This window comes from Salarias fasciatus, chromosome 6 (assembly GCF_902148845.1).
Source record: "Salarias fasciatus chromosome 6, fSalaFa1.1, whole genome shotgun sequence".
Taxonomy (NCBI): Eukaryota; Metazoa; Chordata; class Actinopteri; order Blenniiformes; family Blenniidae; genus Salarias; species Salarias fasciatus.
The window spans coordinates 16,911,242-16,934,733 of record NC_043750.1 but is presented as its reverse complement, the minus strand read 5'-3'; the positions used below and the strand labels follow the sequence as shown (position 1 = coordinate 16,934,733).

The 23,492-nt window shown below is 40.2% G+C and overlaps 1 protein-coding gene across 1 annotated transcript in view; it reads right to left on the bottom strand.

The window, feature by feature from the left end:
- The window catches only part of ctnna2 (catenin (cadherin-associated protein), alpha 2), a 343,169-nt gene extending 320,197 nt beyond the window's left edge, over window positions 1-22,972 (bottom strand). The window contains exon 1 of the mRNA XM_030094501.1: window positions 22,685-22,972. The gene's annotated coding sequence lies outside the window, so the exon portion shown is untranslated. The remainder of the gene's footprint in view (window positions 1-22,684) is intronic.
- Window positions 22,973-23,492: the final 520 nt, after the last annotated feature.

The window sequence follows — 23,492 nt, the reverse complement described above, 5'->3', positions numbered from 1 at the left end:
AAAGTGTGAAGACGAAAAGGATGTTTTTCCAATAACTAAACGCTCTGGCAAGTTATTCTAACATGGCAACCGAATGAGAAAACGACAGCATTCCAAGCAGTTACATTTCTTCTAAAGTGCTTTTCCACCCATAGCATATGTTGTGCCCAAACATGCACGAATGCTTACTTCTGCAGCATATAGTTGAAGAAAGAAGTGTTTACCATCATGTTCCAATGAAATGTGTGTTTCCACCTGCCTCGGGACAGGCTTTTGGGGGACGTGTGGTGATGTTTCAGGAGGTTCAGAATAACGTGACTTGAAGGAGGAAAAATGGGCCATCTGCTTAGAGTTTTCAGGATTTATTGGAGACAAGGCAGTACTGCACAGTCGCATTAATATTCTATTCCTCTAGGCTGAACACTGATAGATAAACAAAAATTCAAGCTGTTTTGAAATCAAGTGAGGGTAAAGGAAACTTTTATGTGCAGCACTGAAGCTTTTTTCTCTAGTAGCTATCCTCTTTCTTGCTTTATTAATTTCATTTTTGATCATCGCAGTATGTGTTTGATTGCTTGGAGTGCCGCTGCATGTGTGAATTGGTTCTTCTTCTAAGTTTGTTGTCTGATGGAGACCTCCTAGCTCCGATAGGAAAGTGGGAACTGTCTGATGTTTGGTCTTCACTAGCGCACACAGCTTCCAGTAAATTAGGCCTCTCAGTCCAACGCCAGCTATTTCTGTCTGCTGCACTGTGCATTACAAAGCTGGCTTCACCCTATCAGAGTTCATAATGGATGCAGTAAAACTTTACAGCAGTGTAGCCTCATTTATACCGCACTGAGAGGAGTTTCCACCCACCTTACCCATATATGCAAAATGAATCACCTCTGCATGATTTCAATACTGTCCCACCGTCGCCTACAGCCAGAGCAGTCACTTGATGCAGTGGAAACTACAACTTAAGTCAACAACGTTCACAGGTGGGCATGCTGGGAGTTTCACTGCGAGCTGCTGATCAGCACTTCGTTACAGTGCCGGAAAGCAGCATTCTCAGCGCTCAATTCATCACGGGCCTGCAGATAGCGTGCCTGCTGAGTTTGGCAAAGAACACTCACCGAATGGGAGCTTTGTTGTTAATTAGGTTTCTTGTTTTGTGGGTTGGCTTGAATATCCTACATCAGTTGTCTCTGTGCATTAATCAACTCGGCCTCCATGAGATTAAAAAAAAATCGTAATAAATCCCTGAGTGTTATTATAGTTTCCTTTTTTAATAATAAAAAATGAAAACTAATGACAATTTAAAGCCGTTAACAGCAATAAAATAGGCCTTTACTTTCTAAATAATGACAAACTCATCACAAAGTGCTGGTTTACTCAGAAGGCATAGTGTGATTTTTGTCATTGTCCTCTTGAAGCAAAATGAGTCATGGCTGGAGCCTTTTTCTGTGAGGACTGCATGTTCACCCTGTGTCCATGTGTGTTTCCTTTAGGAGCTCCAGCTTTCAACAAACTTCTATTTATCATCACTGAAGAATCTAAAGTCGCTTTGTGAAGTGGGCGATAGTGCAACTCTGTACGACTGACAGATCGATGGTCAAAGCAATGAAAACAAATCATGCTTTAATGCTTCTGCTGAAGGTGAAGAAGCTCCTAAGTGATTGCGCGATCAGCGTAACTTCATTACGTCTGTCCTGTATTCAGGGGCTGCATTCTCTGAAGGACATGGCCTTCCCAGTTTTGGGAGGATAGCGTGACTGAAGGCATCGCAGTGTACAGAGTAAAACTAAACAAGACCGTTTACAGGGTGTTTACAGCCTCGCCTTCGCTGAGCAATCGTGGCATCAATCCCATAATTCGAAGTAAAACTGAAAAGTAGAAGTGTAACTTGGTTTTTGAGGGGCAACTTGAAGATACTTTTCTCAGCACCACTAGCAATACATGAATTTAGATATTTCATTTGCTGTTTTTTTTTTTCTATTAAGTAATTTGTTTGGGTTGAAAGCCAAAAATAAGACTTGTGAGTGCCCGTTATGAATGACGCATACGCCACGCATGTTTTTCACATCTGATTAGCTCTACGAATCTTGTGATATGTGAGTCTGTGAAACATAAAGCTGTTGAAAACTGAGGACACTTTAGTTGGCTGCATTTGAAAGAGCTACCATAGTATGGCTTTTGTCACATCACACTTGATGTCGGGTTTCAAAGCAAAACCACGCAGACAGTGACTAATGGTACTTTGGTCAACCCCTTGACTTTGTGCTACGGTTTGAAAAAAAAAAATGTACACGCCATTTTCAACTGAAAGATACAGATAAAACACTATCAATGACTTGATATTTTAACTCATCAAGGCTGTGAATAGAGCCTTGAGTCATTTTTGTGCAGAATGAAGAAAAAGAAAAGCTTTAGTGCATGGCTCAAATTCAAGACGTGACAGTATTAAACCATATGCAACAACTACTCATAAAACATTTTTACAACAGAATATTAATAAAGTTAGTGTTCTTCACTGACATCTTCCTGAAGACAAATCTATCATCTCTTCATAATCCATGTGGGTCTTCTGTTGGCACTGTGGTTTCTTCAGCAATCTGGCAAAAGCATCACACTGTTTCAGAGCAGTTTGCTCTTGCCTAATACCGAGAAGGTCTTGGGTTCAAAGATGAGCCGGGCCTTTCTGTCTGCAGTTTGCATGTTCTTCCCAAGCATGTGCGGGTGTACTCAGCACTAGCTTATAATTTTGAATGGAAAACGGAAAGAAACTGCTGAGACTGGAAGTACAAATTGTTAACAACCCAACTGACCTTGTGAGCAGGACTAGAGAAACCGTTGTTCCAGAGTATCTTGCTTCCCTGGCTTGACACACATTTTCCTGAATTAGCTATTCCAAAGCCGCATCTCTGTTCTGCTCTGTCTATCCTCGAACCAGTGTTGAATCTTCCACAACTGTGACAAAGTATTTAGGGAAGTTACAGCTGGAGTTGGGAGGGGGAACGATATTAATGAACTTCCAACCATATAACTGCACAACTATCCTCACAATCTGTGTAGCAGCGACTGCTTTGACTGACTTTGATTCTGCCTCCTCAAAACAGTCGTTTCATCTAATTTTAGCCAAAATATCCATTATGGGATTAAAAACTGTGATGGCTGGCAAGAGCAAGTGAGTGAAAATTGAAGAGATGTGTGTGCATAGCAGCTGAGAGCACCGGGACAAACATTTAACATTCTGTCACAGCTGCCTGAATGGCATGTCTTATTAAATCGCTGCAAGGGCGGGAACAATGTAGGAGTGGTAACAGTGGTATTTGGAGCAGGCTTGCCACATGCCGCCATCCTGTGTCAGTCAGCTCATTTGTCACCTAATGTAGGGTCTTCTTGATAGTTTGTTTTTTTTGTTTTTTTTATTGCCCATTAAACAGCATTATTACCTTAGGTTCTGCTTGTGTCAGCTCTTCTCTGATATAATGCTGATGACATGGCAGAGACAACTGCTAACGGGAGGAAAGTCATTTCCTTGGTTAGCCAGGTGTTAACCGAGCACGGCGCACACTCAGAATATGAGCACTTTCTTTCTGTGCTCGTCTGTGTGGTTCTCACTCTGGAATGGTGTTAAAGAGTCTAAACAATTGTGTATGATGCAATCTGTTTTTAAAGATCACACATTTCTGATACATCGATAAGTGGTTTGAGGTGACGTTGATGCAACATGTGACTTATTTATTCTTTAACTATTACAGGACACAAGACTGTTGATTGTTTCAGATCTATTGGATTAAAAAAAACAGTAAAGTGCTTACAGGAATTTTATTTGCAATAATCAAACTTGAATACTTTGGTATTATTAATGCATCTGCCGATGGACAAAAACCTTAAATTACCCTGTCATCATGCCCAAATGTGAGGATGCTTCTCTTACACCAGTTATGATGCACAATTACACTCACCAACCTGTGAGTACATGTTATACAGTGGTATGAAGTGTTTTTTCCCCTTTATTTTATTTGTTCTTATTCATTTGTCACATCAGAATGCTTCAGATCAAGCAAATTTAAATACAGAATCAGAAAAAGACAACACAAGATAAAATGCAATTTTTAAATGAAGGTTATTATTATTAAGGGAGACAAAAATTCAAACCTGCATGGCCCTGTGTGAAAAAGTGACTACCGGTACCCCCTAAACCAAATGACTGGCTGGGCCACCCTTGGCAACAACTGCAATCAAGCATTTGCGATAACTTGTAATAGCTCTATCACAGCACTGTGCCCCACGCATCTTTGCAGAATTGCTGTAATTGAAACACACAGGAGGGTTTTTGAGCATGAACCATCTTTTTAAGGTCATGCCACAGCATCTCAATAGGATTCAGGACTTGACGAGGCCATTCCAAAAGTCTTCATTTAGTTTTCCTTCAGTCATTCAGAGGTGGCCTTGCTGGTGTGTTTTGGATCATTGTCCTTCTGAAGAATCCAAGTTCGGTTCAGCTTGAGATCACCAACAGATGGCCGGACACTCTCCTTTAGGATTTTGTGGTAGAATTCATGATTTCATTGACACAAGATGTAATGGGACACACCTTCCAAAAAGCTGAACTTCTGTCTCATCAGTCCACAGAGTATTTTCCCAAAAGTGTTGGAGATCACCGAGATGTTTTCTGACAAAAATAAGACAAGCCTTAACGTTCATTTTGCCCAGCAATGGCTTTCGTCTTAGAACTCTGCAACACAGACCATTTTTGCTCGGTTTCTTTCTTATGGTGGAGTCATGAATACTAACCTTAACTAAGCCAAGTCAGCCCTGCAGTTGTTTGGATGTTGTTGTGGGGTCTTTTGTGACCTCTTGAATGAGTCGTCATTGTGCTCTTGGGGTAATTTTGGTGGGCCAGCCACTCCTGGGAAGGTTCACCACTGTTCCATGGTTTCGCCGTTTGTGGATAATGGCTCTCCACTGTGGTTCGCTGGAGTCCCAAAGCTTTAGAAATGGCTTTATAACCTCTTTCAGATTGATGGATCTCAATTACTTTCTCTTTCATTTGTTCCTGAATTTCTCTGGATCTCAGCATGACGTCCAGCTTTTGAGGATCTTTGGGTTTACTTCACCCTGTCTGGCAGGTGCTATTTGAGTTATTTCTTGATTGAGCACAGGTGTGTCTAATCAGGCCGCGGTGTCGTCAGAGAAATTGAATTCAGGTGTGATAAACCAAGGTTAAGTTAGGTTTTGACAAATAATTTTTCTTTGTCTTATAGTTAAATTTGTTAGATGATCAGAAACTCTTAAGTGTGACCAACGTGCCAAGAATTAAGAAATCAGGAAGGAGGCAAACACTTTCACACCACAGTATAAAACCTTTCAGGAGAGGACTTTCCGAAACTTGGTCAAATAAGATGTTCTGTTTACTCCCAAAGAAAAAAAAAAGTTTTGGGTTTTACAGAACTCAAGATATTAGTTTTTACATTACCCTAGAAAATGTGTACATTTTAAAAATCATCTCCTTTTTTTATGAGTACATCTGCCAGTGGTACCTTCCTATATAATTCTGCATAATCATATGGTAATTCCACTACAGTACACTTGATGTTCTCTGCTACTGGAACAAATGCAGCACTGGAAGTGAGCCAGAGCAGTTGGAAAACCTTAGCATATTGCCAATCAGCAAACTAATTCAATATTGTGAACTCCAGCAAGTCACACTAATGATTACTTAGTTATCCCTTTCCATTTCCTGCTGACTGCATACCGAAATGAATAACCTGACATACATCCATGCATTTTCTAAGACTGCTTCATCCAAATTTGCTCGGCTGGGGTCGAGAATATGTTAGTATGCATTATGTGAATGTGATTGTTTGCTCACCCATTCAGGAATAGCATGCAATCTCCCAAACAAAAATCTCAGGGCCCAAAATCAAACAAAGTGTTCTAATTGTGAGACAGGTAAAGCCCAGGTGTTTTGATTGCGTCCCGGTGGTTCATCTGAAAGAAATACAACCTCACTCCCTAAGCTAATGGTGAGAATAAAAGTATTTTTGGGTTTAAAGCCAATGAAGCAATGAAGCCTTCAAAACTAAGGTGACATCACTAAACCAACCATCCAAAAATAGTTGGAAATCCGGTGGATATCTTCCAAGAGCAAAGAAAATAGGCTACAAACATCTTGCTTTTGCTCTGAGGGCTGTGAAACCCCTTCTCCCATTCACAGCTGCATACCTGTGTGAATCATGATTCACACGAAGCTGGAAACAGACTCAGAGCATCACTGGAGGCTGTACGGAGAGTGAGCCCGTCCCCCGTTCCACAAAGACTGGATCTGAGAGGCAGGCCCAAGTGTCTCATTAAGAGCAAAAACGCTGTTTGTAATGTTAATTTTTCACAGATTTGCAGAGTTTGTTGAGAATTTTAAAGTTTTTAATGAAAAAATTAATAAGCAGGTTATAAGTTGATACAGAACCACACTTCCTTACAATTTTATTTAGCAGTCTGTTTTGGTTTTTTTTTAATTTGAAACTGTTAGTATTTTCTAACGTTTCTGTTCTATCATCACGGAATTTTACTAATCTTTTCCGCTTTCTTCAGTTTCTTGACTAACTAAATCAAAAACATTTGGGAGATTTTAGATTTTATTTATAAAACGGACTTGAGGCTTTATATTTCTTTATGTAGCTACTTCATTTGTTAAAATTACTCACCTGTTCAATGCTGTTATCCGTCAGAGGTTCTCAATCCTGGTCCTCGAGGTGTCCTGCATGTTTTAGCTCTCTCTCCGCTTCAGCGCTCCTCAATCTGATCTGATGTCTTCATCATTGTTGTAAAGAAGCCCAGTAATTAGCTCTCATTGCAATCAGGTGTGTTGCGACTGTGAGAGACACAAAACATGCAGGACACCAAACCTCGAGGACACGGACTGGGAAGCCCTGTATATGTGAAAGTTTACATCCATGATATAAGAGAAATATCTCTGACTTATGATGACAAACATTTTATCCATTTTAGACAGCTTTAGCTTGCTACACTTTAAGTAGACTTGATTTAGTTATTTAATACAAATCAAACCGGTATCAGTTGAAATGAAAGTGTTAATATTTCAATGATCTCCAGCCCTGTACTGGGAAAATTGGGCCCAGAGGTCAAAAAGGTTGAGATATAATTAAAAGGTATAATTCCAAAAAAAAAATTAACACATTTAAGTGTTTATTTAATTTTGTCACTTTTATTCCATATGATAGAAACCAGATATGTTTATTATAACTTACATTCTATTGTCTATTTTAATCTTTAAGACTCCAGATGAAGTGTTGAAATGTCCCGTTTTAATCACTTTAATGTCCAAAATGGTACAGCAAATAAACTCATTCTAAACATAATGAACCAAACATAGTTCACTGTTGAATCAAGAATGACACTTTCCTCGAATTCAACTTGAACTTTTCTTGAGCTGGCTGAGACAGGTGAAGAAAAACTTGAAAAAAAAGCAGCTCTTCCAAAAAAGTCCAGTATGAATGGCACAGAGCTAATAATATGTAGCGAAGACAGATGCAGACAGAGGCTCTGACAGTTCATTAAGATGTCCTTTCAGACTCAGTGAGCAACAGCAGCTCGCCACGACGCATGCAGATATTCTTGACAGTGGCTGATTCATTTACATCTTAGTGACATTTTGATTAAAGTCAATTGAAATAATCCACCGACACATTCCTTAATAACACGAAAGGAGAACAAAGATGAGGAAAGTCCTGTTTTTTTAACTTCATATGGGTCTTCTGGAAAAGTGGGAAACCCGAGACTTTTTTAACTCGAGACCTCATTACGTTTGAGAAGCAGTGTTGTTTAGTTTGTTTCAATCATCTATTTTTGAATCCAAGGGTTGGATCTTCGTGTGAACTCCCTGCTGAGAACCATTTCAAAGTCTCCAGTGAAAAAGAACCTGGGGGGCTTTTCCAAAGCCAGAATAAACATGTTTCTACTGAGAAATACATTTTGGTTTCCCCACTAATGAAAACTGAAAAACATTAAACATTCAGTCCAAGCATAAAAACATCAAATAAAGTAAGATAAGTTGATTTTGGTGTTTTCATTTTGGTGTTTTCATTTTTTGTACAATCATTTCAAAGTATTTTGGCTTCAACTGAAGAAATAAATCAATAACATAACCTGATACATTCTTGACATCCAGACCTCTGGCCTGTCAGATGTGCCTTCAACACCTGGTTATTTTCCTGGTTGTTAATTTTGAAATAAATATCTGCTGTTTCATCTCTTTAGAGGTTGGTGAATAAAAGTGATTTTTTTTTTTTTTTTTTTTCGTTTTAATGAACTGTAAGTTCATATCTGTTTACACAGACCACAGAGAAATCACATAAATGCAACAATTAGACAACTGAAATAAATAATTGAAAAACACTTAAGAAAGTGGCTGGTTGGATATACTGCCAAATTCAGAAAGCGCCTTTGGAGACAGCTTATGGTGGAGAAATGAACATTCCATTCACGGACATTCCTGCATGATCCCTCAAAACCTGTGACATCTGTGTCATTGTGCCGTGCGATAAAATTGTACATTTTAAGAGTGGCCTTTTATTGTGGCCTGCCTACAGCACACCTGCTGTCTAATCAGCATCTTGATACGCCTCGCCTGTGAGGCGGATGGATTATCCCAGCAAAGGAGAAGTGATCACTACAGACTCATCCCTGCTTCCCGCATCGTGTGTCTGCAGACGGTGTTGGACCTGAATGCGGGCGTGCACGCGGTTCAAGTGTGTCACGAGCCGTGGCTGAAGGTCTCACACTGATTTGTGCATGAGTAAAAACACTAAGTATCAGTTCTGATACCACCTAGTGAGGAGCCTGTTTATGCGATTAGTTGTGTGCATCTCAAGTACTGGCAAGACATCTGTGTGTTCATTCAATTCCTCAAAATCAAGTAACTCATTATTGGATGAAGCATATCACATTTTGCTTTCATAATCACTGGAATATTTTCATAACTCCAGAAACTGGATAATGATTGGATTTTTAGTGCGCATGTAAATGGCATCACTGTTATTTGTTATTCCTATATGTATTACAAATCACTGAAAAATGATGGTCTAAGTGAAAGCAAAGAAAAAAAAAAAAAAAAATCTTGCCCCCTCCAGTTTAAGCACCCTATCTCACTGAGAAATGCGCTTAAATGCAATCAGCATTTTCAGGATGAAAAATGCAGCTCAACAAAGCGCGCACAAACAGTTCTGTACGGCTGAGTCAGAGCTCTATGCATCTATATCGACCAAGAACTTCTTGCACACAGCAACTCCATCCAACAATCCATTGGCAATACCAAAGAAGAAGGGAAAAAAAACATCCAATAAACAGATGGTTTGTGCTATTCAACACTGCTAGTTCAAGTAACAAACAGAAAAACACAGCTATGTTCCCTGCATGCAGTCCCAGTTTGCTCTTGTAGTTAGAGGTACATATGTCATCATTACCGAACTAAATATCATTTACGATACAGGAGCCTATTTACTTGGCTTGTGGACATTTTGTTATTAAGATCTGGACAGTAATAAACTGTCTTGTCTACAAACTGACAAATATTGCATAATACAATGTCGACCTGGTGTCTTTTAGTTTAAATTCACGACTCCTATCTGAATAGAATTAATATTAAGAAGGTATTTTATCAAACTCTGTTAGAAAGTTAAATCATAAACATTTACACACATAGCACTGCTAGAGTTTCCCTTTCATCGGCTTCATAATCCACTGTGGTGCAGTTGATAAGAGTGTGCAGCCTGCTCAGAGCCACAGATCCATCTGTTACTTCACTATATCCATATTTGCTATCAGCAAGGCACATAAACATAGTTTTGAAATTTTAGCATAGCTTCCAAACGTGACCTCGCAGACCTAAATTTCGCATGTCGTTGTCTGCAAAGTTTTCTTACAACTATCAGTACAACTTCAACTTTTGTTTCCTACCACAAACCAAAGCTATGCAGGCCAGTTAAACCAAGAATCCTAATCTTTCCATATGTGTGTGCATGTGGCGGCTTGTGCATTTTGACCCTGACAGATTGACGATCTGACCAGACAGCAAGTCTCTGCGAGCAGTTTTTTGCGGCTCCCAGCTGCTATTAAAGGGAATAAAAATTTTGCCGTGTTAAAAATGGAAATATTTGACTGATATTTGACTGAAACTGGGTGATTTGTTTTTAATGACGCTCCAACCACAGTCCTTCAAAATCAGTTGTACGCAAATCAGCACTTCATAATTGGCAAAGCTCTACGGAGTTGAGAGAAACACAACAGAACACATTCAATTTTTGCATCAGACCTTATTACACTAACATCTAACAAAAATTAATATTTCTATGAATTTCAATGCCACTCAATTTGTTGTTTTTGATTGGAATATCCAAACCATTTTATCTAAATATTCACAGGGATTTCCTACGTGATGTGTTCCTGTGTTGCTGCCAAACTCACAGTAGGTGTTAGGTAAGCGTCACTGAGTCACACTGCAGGATTTGATTCACCATATTCTCCCAATAAAAACTGTTACAATCACAGAAAAGGACATGCCATTTAGTGCAGCTACAAGACGCGTGAATCATCAAGAATTGCTAACATTCATAGTTACACAGCCATATCTATAGGCATATGTTATGACGACACATCACATACACAATATTAGCATGTCAAATTGTTATACAATAACGCTCCAGTTAAATTCAGCAGGTCAAGCTTCAGAAATCAAAATTAAACACAATTAGAACACTCAGATCATTATGTCAATGTATTGATTCAAGTATACATCCATCGAAATTAATTCCATGGCAAATTCAAAGATCAACATCTCGGATTTTAGATATGTTTGGGTGGTTTTAGTGACTCACAAAATCAAGACCCTTCAATCTGTGAGTACATGTGGGCATGGATTAACACCACTACACTGAATGTATTAACAAATGAGGTTAATACACGATAAGCACTTAGGGAGCAAAGGAAGAGGGACAAATTAAGTGCTGAAACAAGCTGGGATTGGTGTTTTTAAAGTCCTAACATTTACACATCATTAGAAATACAAAATTAAAGTAAATTCAAACTGTCAGATATTATTGGGGAAAAAAAGCATTCAAACAACTTTTAGCATCAGAGAAAAATACATGTGCTAAATTCTTTATACACAAAAAATTAAGAGGAGTTCAAACTACATACCCTGTCAGTGTACATCATCCAGGCTGTTTGCCTTGAAACTTCTAAATTTAAAATGGTATATGTCAAGCATTTGAATAAAATAGAAGTCTTTTCCAAAAATACTTCTGGCGGTACAGTTTTGCAGTATGTGCTTTAGAAAAAATCCAGATATTCAAAAGTTAAACTCTGCTTGCACTGCATAAAATGGGCTTTGGAGCTTTTTTTTTTTTCCCCCCGCCGTCTGACACCAACTTGTGACTACAATCCCTGTCATTTGTCATTATGGAAAGTTAATATGCCAACACTGCACTGACCCAGATTCGGGGCAGAGTTAAATACATACACACGGTTTTGCACGGAGCAGCAGCGGGGGAGTCTGTAAAAGCAGAAGTCGAGGCTCAACCTGTCATATCGCCGCTCTCCAGGGCCGTGTTCCCACAGTGGCCGAAGTAGGCTGATCAAAGTAGAGCACGCAACCTGTGAAATTCTCAAAGCAGCCGTGCTCTCTCCGGGACACAAAAACCCTCTTTAAGAACATAATGCACACACTGCAAATCTGAATTAACACGCATCAATCGCACCCTACCTCCCATAGAAAAAAATGAAAGAAAAAACTGCCCCCAATGGAAAGGAACATTTTACTATACTTCACATTGAGCTCTTTGTGCGTTTAGGTTGACACAGTTCACAATGACTGATATGAAAAACAGAAAACGCTTCAGAGATGCCAAACGTTAGTTTCACAGCAGGTGAGAGTGGTGCAGCGCGCTGGTTATCTCCAAGCTAATTCTCAAGATAAAATGTTTTAATGCCCGATTATACACTGTTAAACAAATATCATCCAAACTTCAGTTTGGAAGCCTTTTCAAGGCAAATCCCTCTTTTACTGCTCCTAAGAAAATACATCACACAGAGGGATGTCCAGCTACACAACAAAAACAAGCTTGACTAATTGGGTTTTACTGATTAATCAATGAGTAATTCTCTCGCCTCACAAACAAGAACTTGTTTTCCTCATCCTTCAAAGTTCGTTTTTTTTTTGTTTTTTTTTCCCAGCTCAGGCCAAATGTGTGATGCACACTATCAATACCACGGGGAATTAGAAAACTCTCTTTTCAGGTCTATGAGATGCATCCATTGTTTCCAGCTAGTCCACACTGGTTTTGTTTCAGGATAATGATGCATTCGCCATCATTACAAGACAATGACGATAATGACCTCGCTGTGCCGCCAACTGTTGTATTAACACTCCATATGGTGACGAGAAAAGACGGAGATCTTACTCATTCGCCATTCAGCGTCTGTGTACACAAACTCCGGGAAACAACTGAGGCAAAGATTTTAAACAACTTCTTTCAACTTAACTTTTCAAGGTAGACAGGGGTAAAACACAGAAGATGCTGTTTAGAACTGTGTACTGTTGGTTTGGCAAATACACAACGTAATCCCATTGGTTCAGTTATGGTTTAATGTCCGGGATTAACCCGTGACAGTGGTCTAGTAGAAGTGGGTCAGATGTGACTACGGGTTAATAATCCAGCATCAGTCATGGAGTTTGTGTGGATACGTGGTGTAACTGTGAGAAGAAGAATACACATAATTCGTTTTGTTATCTGCTGTTTTCAGTCTTTTCCACACTGGTATTTCCTGGTAACACTGCATTTTCCATCGGTACGAGACAATGAGCGATGGGACCTAACGCTGTGGCCAACTGTTACTTAAACACTCCATATGGTGATGAGAAAGCTGTTCATTCTTCTCAGCAGACTCTCTGAATTGAGGATCTCCTGCGAAAATCTGTCTCATGTCATACTGTCTAAAACCGACAACACACTGCCAGTCCAGAAGCTGCTCTGACTAACAAAGAGAGTTATTCTAGCAAGGGGGAGCAAATGAGAGGGTGCACTCCACTATTGCCTTTTAAGGAAGTCATCCTGTCAGCATGAGTGGCGTAAGCTTGAGTCGATTTTTCTGCATGCATGCACTGATATAGTTAACACGGTTCTGTGTGTGGCATCAGAGTGGATATTATATGTGCTGTCTGCACTGGTTTGTGAGACATGAAGACCAACCACTGAGGAACTGTGAGAGATGAGAAACCTGTGAAAACAATTCCACCTCACCTCGACCAGTTTAATCCCTGATATTGCTTGTTTTCACTTGGTCAACTGGCCAATCACCGCGAGCGCCGGCAGTGCACAAATACAGTTGAGCTAATCCATTTGGTAGGAGTGTGTTCACACTTGGCAGATTTGATCCAATTAAGAGAAACTCTGGTGCGATTGCTCTGTTGGAGCAGTTCACTGGCAGAAGCGTGAACGTTGTCAGCTGAACCCTGGTGTGCCCCAACCAAGCAGATGGACACCCCGTGAGTCGACTCCAAACAAACACAAGTCGGATCACAGCATGTATAGAGGACTCAACATATCAAACACAAGGTATGAAAAGCATCACAACCTCTTGTAGCTTATCTTAATTGATTTAAAAAAAGGAAATTTCTGTTTCTGTTGAAAAAAAAAAAATACATCAATTCTTCATGAAGTATAAACTCTCAAACACATTTAGCCCAACGACCTGGTACTGTTCTGCAAAGTTCAGTCATGCCGTAAAGGCATCAAACATGGCTTCTGCTCGCATGGTTTGATCTCTTATTAAAGGTGTCCATGTGAATACAAATAAAGGACACTGGATTTGCATTTGGCAAGATGAGGTGATGTGAGCATATTCAAAGAAGAAGTAGAGAGGAGCACAAGCTGTTAAAGTTTTATTTTTATTTTATTTTTTTTTGCTAAAACTGAAAATATTATTTGAATTAATTAGTAGGAGAAGGTAACAGAGAAGAGCAGCACACATGGAGCAGTGGTTAGAACTGTCACATTTAAGCAAAAGGATCCAGGTTTAATTTCTACCTTGTCCATGGTTGTACTCTACAATCTGAATAAAAAAAGGAACAAATAGACATCGGGTCAGTTTGCTAAATTTAGTTGTTGCTGTCAACTGTTACACATCAGTTGATATGGTGGGGTTTTCTCTCTCAAGTACAGCCTGCAATTTTTGAAGTAACAATCAAAACAGCCTATTTAACATCCGGCATGCAATATTTTCTCATCCAGCGTTCATGTTATCTTTCTTTATTTTCACACAACTCCACAATTTACTTGGTCCCGTGTGCTTTTGAAAGAATGAAAGCATGCATTAATAGCAAGTGAATGAAAGTGCTGATAGAAGAGTAAGGAGTCGAGCAAGAGGCAAACCAAACCAACTTAGGAGGATAATTTCCTGGGAGGGAAATATGCAGAAAGCCGTATTCAGCCACTGCACTGTCAGGCATTTCAGTGAAAATCAGTAAGCAGCAGGCAAATTCTAAGCCTTTAACACCCCAGTTTTTTCGGTTTATTTATAGAATAGATCCATCTTGTTTTCACTGAGGTCGAGGTTCAATTCAAATTAACTTTTCAGAAGAAAAAAAAAATAAACAAAAAATAAGAATTATATCTCCAGTGACCTATCCCGAGCGGATTCGCTAAGCTGCGAATGTCAAATCCAAGAACCGCCGCTGGTCAGCATATAGATTTTCCGTAAGAAAAGAGAAGAAAACCATTCACATAACAATAGACAAGTTAATTCACCAAGACAGAGCTCACACACAGTGGGGGAGGAGCTGGCCGACACTCTGGGCCCATACTCGTCTCAGATGTAGCCTGTGGTGGGGGTGGAAAAGAGCAAGTTTGCGATAGAAGTGAGGCCCCAGAAGCACACAACAACTGAAAGATAAGCGACTGGAAAGCCTCAAGCAAAACGCTCCACACACACACTTGTTTTTGAAGAGATCAAAACACTAAGGTAGCACGATGACAGATGGAGGCAGACGCACACAGGCAACCGAGCAGGAGTGTGTTGCCGTGACCTCACGCGGCCAGAAAAATGTCAACTGTGCAAGTGAGGATGACCCCGCTCGCAAATTACACACAGTTCACCAAACCACATTGTCGCTGCTCACTCACTGATGCCCCTGCGTGCATCATCTACAAAAAGCCTGTGAAAGGGAGACTTAACTGCACAGGCAAACAAGTTAATTAGCCAAAGTCTTGTCCAGTTTCACGGCTGGCATCCACACCCACACTTGTTCTCCTCTGAACTTCATTAAAGCTGGTAAAAATAATTAGACTTTCTAGCTGCAGATAAGCAAACCAAGATGTTTCACATCGCAATCAGACCAGAAAAAACTTTGTGGTGTTTATAAAGGTGGGGGGGGGGACTCCAATTACTAACAGGATATAGAACAATTTGCATCACCTCTGATGTGATTTTCACAAATCCTGACTAATCTTATTAATATAAGGAGTTTAGGAGACCTCTACATCATTCTGAATTTAAAAAGGCACCTTTGACACTCACAGCTGAGGTGGCTTTCATCCGCATTGACAGCGTCAATTCCTATAGTAAGAGGGATCCTGCTAAAGGTGATAAAGCGATCCACACCCGCTGGATAAGTTCTGGGAATTAGCTTGAGCTTTGGTGATACTTGATACACTCAAAAGCGATAGGGCCACCAACAAGCAGAAGAAAAATACTATTAACAATTCAATCTTGTCAAAATCAATAACCTTTCCCGGGGGACTGTGACATCTGTGGGAGGACGAGGGAGAATCATTAAAAACAGGACTGAAACTCCTGGCAGGAGCTTGGCATAACGCTCTAGTTACTACATCTCAGTGAGAAAAGGTGCTGTCTGCTGCTCAGTGAAAAGTGTTGCACTCAATTCTTGGGAGATATGAACTCCGGCTGCACCCTCTGCATGTTTGTTTTTCCCTGATGCAACCAAAACTTCATCAAAGGGAGTTCAACAACTTCATTTAAGTTCACAATAAGGGAATGACTGAACCAACGCAATCATCTAGCAAACCATTGTGGATCACCACTCTCTTGTGTAGAGTCATAAGATGTGTAAGATTTTTTTTTTTTTTTTTTTATTTAATTTAGTTTATGGACCTTTATTAAGTACAATCCAGGGCATACGTTTACACTCTCATTTAAGTGGTTAAAGTGCACAAACATCCTCTGATGGTTCCTCATTCTTTGTAAAACTTCCTGTGGCCAAAATGCAGCTTAAGTGCTTTTGTGGGTTTCCTCAGTGGCCCCCATTGTTTTCCCACAGTTCAAAGACATGCTGGTTCAGTAACCAATGACTCAAATTCACTTTAGGTATAAATATGAATGAGGACAACTGTCTCTCTGTGTTAGCCCAGGTGTGCAGCGCATTATGTCTGGTTGACGTTGAACGGCTGCAGTTAATGGTGATCATTGAACTAACAGTTTGGAAACAATTACAATTACCAGATCCATGATTTACAGAAGCATAACATGGAGGAGAATTTTTAAGTGATAAGTAGATGATCCTAGATGATTTACTCTGGCCGTAGTGTGCATGTGCAGTGCTTGGCATTGTGGAAAACTTCTGTTTTCAATGTTTAGACAGAGATTTGTTCCCACCCCTTTGGCAATTCTTTCTCTACACATTGTGTGCAGACATATTAATTTTCTGTAATTTCTGTAATTCAGTTTCTGTAATTGTGAGTGGGACATTCTCTAAAGTTGTGATGACATGTGTTGAGTGTTTCATTAAATTTTAAGAATTAAAAATCATTTGTTGTTTGTGTGGACCACAGGGGAAAGTAATGATCAAGGTCATGGACTGAAAGTGTTTAAGGTGTGAGACGTGAATTGTTGTTGGAGCCCAGGCATTAGTTTTGTTGCTATCTTAATTTTCATCTCAAAATAGATTATTAGTGTTCCAAACATTTGTAACGTGCTAAGGGTTTCAAGGAATGCTGCCAAGGAGCCTGGAAATTTCACAGAAAATGATCCAAATTGAATTCTGTCACTTCTTGGCCAAATAATGCATTATGTAATGGACTGCTTTCAAGATTTAACATATTTTTCTATGAAGTGGCTGTCTGTTGATTGTGCATATGGGACAAACTAACACCACAATAACATTAGATAGGTCAGCCAGAGGTTTATTTCAACACGTCTGATACCTGACCCATTTGAGGTCCTTGCAAACCCCCACATGTACAACAACATGTGTTTTGATAGGTGTTCTGATGAAGGTTGAAGATATCCCAGAAGTCTGAGCTGTGAAAGCTGTGAAATCTTATAATGGAGTAGCTACTTTACCATTGAAGAAGTTTACCAAATTCTGTTTAAGGGTTGAGATAAAAAAAAATCAATAGCTGTGCATTGTAGCTGGTGCCACTACAACTTGACATTGCCCATTTGGTTACTGCTAACAGCCTCCTTAAGCCTATATGTCAAGTCGATGCACATATGCTTTGTTCCCGCAGGCTTTTAATATCCTGGAGGATCACTGCGGTGCACATTTTAGAAGTCTTTCTGCTCTGCACCTGAGTTGCACATGATCAGTCTGCACTGCAGAGCGTTGCAATGATGCATTCATTTAAGTGTATTGGTGCAGAAAGAAAGAATGGCATTCAAGGACCAGGATTTCTCAGCTATAGCTTCATTCCAAAAGAAGCCTTGATATTCCTGGTTGTGTAAACACCTGTCCAACACATCAAGATCATTTTCACTGAGAGACTGACTTTTCATTCCCAGACTCTGACATTAAAAGCCCTGCTGACCCTGAAATTTCGTTGACGAAAAAGAATTGTTGTTAAAAATAATTTAGCTGCAAACTGAATGAGATTTAAAACTGCATAAGATACTAAAATGTAATTAGATATTTGCACAGTAGTCAAGTGGTGATGACAAATGGGATGAATATATTTCACACTTCACATTTATCTAAAGTTTTAGTGAATTCACAGGAAAGAGTCTTTTGATGACTTCCAATGCTTTGTGAGCAGTTTTGGGGTGGATGTTATTCAATTCACTCACTGACTTAGGATTAATTGAAAATAAGAGAATGGATTGATTTTTTTTTTTCTTAATAATGACATTCCTACAGAGAATAAAGCTCGGCTGGAACAATAAAAACGTTCACTGAAACAGCCCTTTTCCAAGCCATTGTGGGTGTACTTGTGGTCTTAATAGACATGAAAAGGAAGTTAAGAGAATAACCTCACTCTTCCCTGCTTCACCAGCTTGCTGCTGACACTATACTTTCAAGCACTGCTGGATCATCTACTTTATTGTCCCCCTTAAAACAATAAAGTTCTTCCTTCTTTTATACTTCTTTATAGGCCAGTATAGGATAATGTCACATAAACAGCTACAGAGGGAGAACATTAATTTAGCCAATGTAACATACGTCTGCTGAAGTCATCTGTGCCAAACTGAAAATATCAAATACCCTTAAATAACCCATTATATTGCCTTTGATTGAAAACGGGTGAGAATGTGTGTTGTCAGAACAATGCAGTTCCACTTTGCACTACAGACTAAAACAAACCCGGGGTTAGTGGAGTTAGAATTGATGTGGTAGACAAGGGTGCTAAAACTATTGATTGCTTTGTGTTGTTTCTATTGCCTCATCTCTCATCTCTTAAACACTATCAAACATTTGCGCAGGGGCTGGAGCAGGAGAGGAGAAACGGTCCCATTCCACTTAGCGGGGGGAACCATGGCTACGTTAAAGCTTCGCCTCACTTCAGAGTAACAACAACAGGGGGGTTCCATGGTAGTCAGCCAATATCCCTTCCTCTCCCAGGAGACCGGGGACACAATGCACTCCTGCCTGCCATTGATTGCACAGTTTCACTCATAAATTATGGCCTTTCCTTATCCTTAGTGACAGAACCAGGTTTTAGACTGTAAATGGCATACACTAAGTCAGAGAAAAAACTCAATTACTACATATAGATATATTAAACTGACAGAATCACTGAGTCACCTTTGACTGAAATCGCAAATTGATGATAAACAGTAAAGTATACACAAAAAATGGTTTAGTTTCACAGTTGATCTAGTCTTAGAGTCTAATATTTCGAGTTGTACATATATAGAATAAGTTCAACAAAATAAAAATGTCTTGTATAAATGATGGTCGGAAGCAGATGGTCAGTCAGTCATACACATATGGGGTTATTTCCCAAAGGGCATAGAGTCGTCTGTGTTTGACAGCCTGGAATCACAGCGCTCGCCTTGTCTGCATTGAGACAATATTTTTTTAAAGACATATTTAGCAGTTATCTTGCTCAGCAACAATTAGTATTTCCAGTTACAAATATGTCCTCCTCTCTATGCTATTTGAAAAAAAGAAAGAAAAATAAGACCGTATGAGTGCTCAAATTAGCAGCTGATTTTCTGGCAGTAATTTATCGAAAGCTATAATTTTTGTCATTAGTTTAATTATCCGGGTCGCTTTTTTACAGGCAGAACCGCAGAAGAGACGTCAGTTATTTTTCTATGTTCTGTTGACTCAACATTGAATCCATCACGACATTATGTTACCTGAAAACATTCGGTGGATGCATATCAGTCCTTTGTGTTGTGCTGAATGTGAAGTGATATATGATCGATGGCCGACAAATAACTCTGCTCAAATCCTGGGAGGGAGGGGGTCCCCCGTATTGTGTTTCTTTAAATGCTTTGCTGTGAGATTCCTCTCTTAAAGTTGAGAGCGCACAGTAACAACACAGCTGACACCAGACACAATCCTCCCTCCATTTGATATTCATCTTTTTTTTTGTTCCAGTCTGTTGCAGGCTGCTCACTCAAGCGAGTAAAAGACATAAAAGAGAGACATATGGATGAAGTGACAAGAGCCCCACACAGACCATGACACTGAGCGAGCGCATGCCTCCTTGCCAATCAAAAGTTCAGGGTCTAAATACGGCCACTGTGTGACCTCTGGAGGCTTCTGGGATCCAGTATCTCCAGTTACAGGAGGGGAATGTGGCACACCACACTGGCTCACAAAGCTTTTTTGGAGCAGCACAGCGGTTGCCGAATGAAAACTTCCCCCTAATGAGACATTCATGCAAACAAGGCGACCAGAACACACACGAATCATCATATCATTTACAATTTAGGAAGCACTATTGAATTAGAGCATTCTAACAATGAGGCAAACAGTCAGAAATGTAGTACAAAAAGATAGTCAAACCAATTAGCTGAAAATAAGGGAAAACAGGGAGCACACACATTTTTAGGAAATGCAAAGTAATTTGAGAGTTCGGGAGAAACATCAAGCAAGAGATATGAAAAATACTGAATAATCGGCTCTTCCACCAACTGCTGTTTTTTTCAACATTTGCTGCTAAAGAGCCTTTCAGCACGGGTCAGATGTTGATATTATGATTTAATAATTGTCCAAAAAGTGATAAGCGTGAACTGGAAAAAATGCAAAGCCACCCACAATAATTTAAATGTGCAGAGAGACTCAGGTTATTCTACATCCGGGGTGTCAAACATATGTTAGTTCAGGGTCAACAGACAGACTAATTTCACCTTGAGTGGGCTGGAGCGGTAAAACGGTGCCATGAAAACATCTAAATTTAAACTTTCAAGCTTTTCTTTGTTGTGGTGCAGAGTATCTGTGATGAAAATGTCTATATTTTCACAAAACCAAACAATTACTAGCGAAAATTACTGCAGTTTCAGCATAAAACCAATTTTAATGAAAACCTGCAGGACCGTGGCCGTCCAGGACCAGGAATCCCACTCCCTTGTTTAAAACATCCATCCACCTGTTTTCTATAGCTGTGCTAAGTTGTGGGGCGCTGGAGCGAAACCCAGTTCACTATGAGCGAGGGCAGGAAACAGGGTTGTCCCTCGGACAGCTCGCCACTCCATCACAGGGATCATTGAAAACAGCTCAACCCAATGGCTATGATGGAAAAGTTACTGCACCTCACTCTGAAAATACAGGGACCTATGACACTTCTTTTTTTTTTCTGAAATGTTAGGCTTTTCCTTTTTTATTCTATGTAATTGCACATTTTTTGCCAGACAATTGTTTTACAAATATTACTAAACAAACAATATAACTGAAAAGAAGTAAACAGGGTGGCCACACAAGCAATACTTGATCTGTCAGAGACCACAAATAAACGACACAAATACGGAAAATTACATCAATATTAATACACTATGATTAAGACAGGTCTGGAAGAAATCTGAGTAATCAAAAACCTTTTTTTCCTTTTCGAATATAATTTTGTGATACAGCAGCTATTTTTCATTGCTGAATAATTAGATTGTAGCTGATTAGAGCTCTTCAAAGAGCATGTTATCCATCAGGCTGAATGCCATGCCACGTTGTACCAACACAAGCTTTCAATACACACAATGCAGGAGAGGAGAGCTCTTCGATCCGTGGTGAGGCTGTATGATTCACATCTTAGTCATTTTCAAAACCTTGAATCACGTTTCTTCTTTTTTTCCCCAGATATGACATATAGATTGTGCTCTGAAATAGCATTTCTCACTCATTCCTCACAGTAAATCTGGACAATTTGGCAGACTGTACTTTTTAATGTCCATCACCGTTTCGATGTGTATAACATACATTATTCATTTATTTATTCTGTGCAGGAATAAATCTCTGATCTATTTGCAATCACTGCCAACATCATCATTCGATATTTTATTTTTAGAATAGTGTTACTGTTGATATTGTTGATGATTCTAAAACACAAAAACAGAAACTATTTTAGTAATTTCAACCATGTTCATTTAGAATATGTAGTCAAATTATACAGGAAAATGACAAGCAGACGTTATATTATATTCCCCATTGCTTAGCTTTATAGAATCACTGCAAAATGCCAAAGTGCGGCTCGTTTTCACGTTTAAATGTGCCATTTCTGTATGTTGCAGAGCCTGCCAGGCTACTTAAAGTGATTGGAAAGAGCCAAGACGGACTCCAGCGTGAAGTACAAGGCGCACTTTGAGGAGGAGCTGTGGAATGTCACTTTGTAACAAACAATGGCAACAATAAACGCTGCGAAGCACTGATTTAAAACACAGCCAGGAAACTTAAGGGACATAAATGTGTTGAACCGAGAAGATTCATGATCCAGACAGAGACATATAAGAGACGGGAAGATGCCCGTGGACAAACTGGAGGTTCGTGAATAATTAAGCATGGCTCATTGCAGATGTGGGATGTGGGATGGATATTTTACTCGCATTAAAGTGGCCGCCCGGTGTATGTTAGCGTTAGCCACGACACTAGCATAGCATCCGGAGCAGGCTGCCTTTCAGCACTGGGCTCGCTGGATAGCAGCTTCCGACTACACCGATGTTAGCTGAGATTTCAGCTCCTCGTATTAAAAAGGAGGAAGAGAAAAAAGGCACCGGGAGCCCCGTGCGGGTTAACGCACTTTCAAAGTGTCTGGGTTTCATTTAGCTGCTCTGTCTCCTCCTCCAGCCTCCATCCCTCCAACACGCTGAGCCTCAAATGATGAATGAAAAGCCGGACCTCGCCTAAGCTAATGTTAGCAGCACGGCGGGTCAATCAGTGCAGCAAGTGTAAAATGCTACCAGGCTGCTAGCAGAAGGGAGAGAGAGGGAGAGAAAAGAGCTGCCAGCTGACAAAAAACCACCAAGCACGCACCTTTAACCGATGGGGATGACACCTCTTGCAGGTCCGCAAATAGTGCACGGCGGCTGGTCTCACGGAGTACTCCCACAAATAAAAAAAAAAGATGGTGCCCCGCTGGTTCGGTTAAGCCACGGCGAGGAGTGAAAACCGACTCAATCCGGACGCTTTCCTCAGTCTTGTGGTGCTGAATCGAAAAGCTACACGCTTCTGTCGGTGTCTCGGAAATGCCTCCTCCTCCTAACGCTCCCTGCGAAATAATGACCCCTCCCAGCGCCCCGACCACAACAACAGAGCAGGCAGGTGCAGGCGGCGGTGCGCTACTAGCGGAGAGCCTTGCAACATAGTGGGCTGTGTGGTAGATTCCGGGCTGGTCGAATCAGGAGCGTCTCCGAGGTTGGCGCATGCGCTGTTCCGCGCGTGAGGAGCGAACACATTGTGGGACCTCTGAGCTCTGCCAGATCCTGGCAAGCCAATGTCAATTATAACCTCAGCAACGGTGCTATAAACAACAACACTGCTAATTGCTCTTCTGTACATTTAGAAGGCGTCAGGAGTGAACGTGCAACAGAAGCTTTTTTCCTTTCTTTCTTTTTTTTGTTATTCAAATCTTTTGCTGCAACTTGTGGATGTTCAAGCAATTTTATTCTCCATCTTTTTGAAATTTGTTGCACTCCAGATTTTCAGAGAACCTCACCTTGCAGTCGGATGGGAGGAATGCATGGGAGACGTGCATAGAGGTTTCAGTATCCCTTCCTGCACCCTGTGTAAATAGAGCTTATGTGATTTGTGGTCATACAAAACTTTCCTGAGTTCCTCCTCT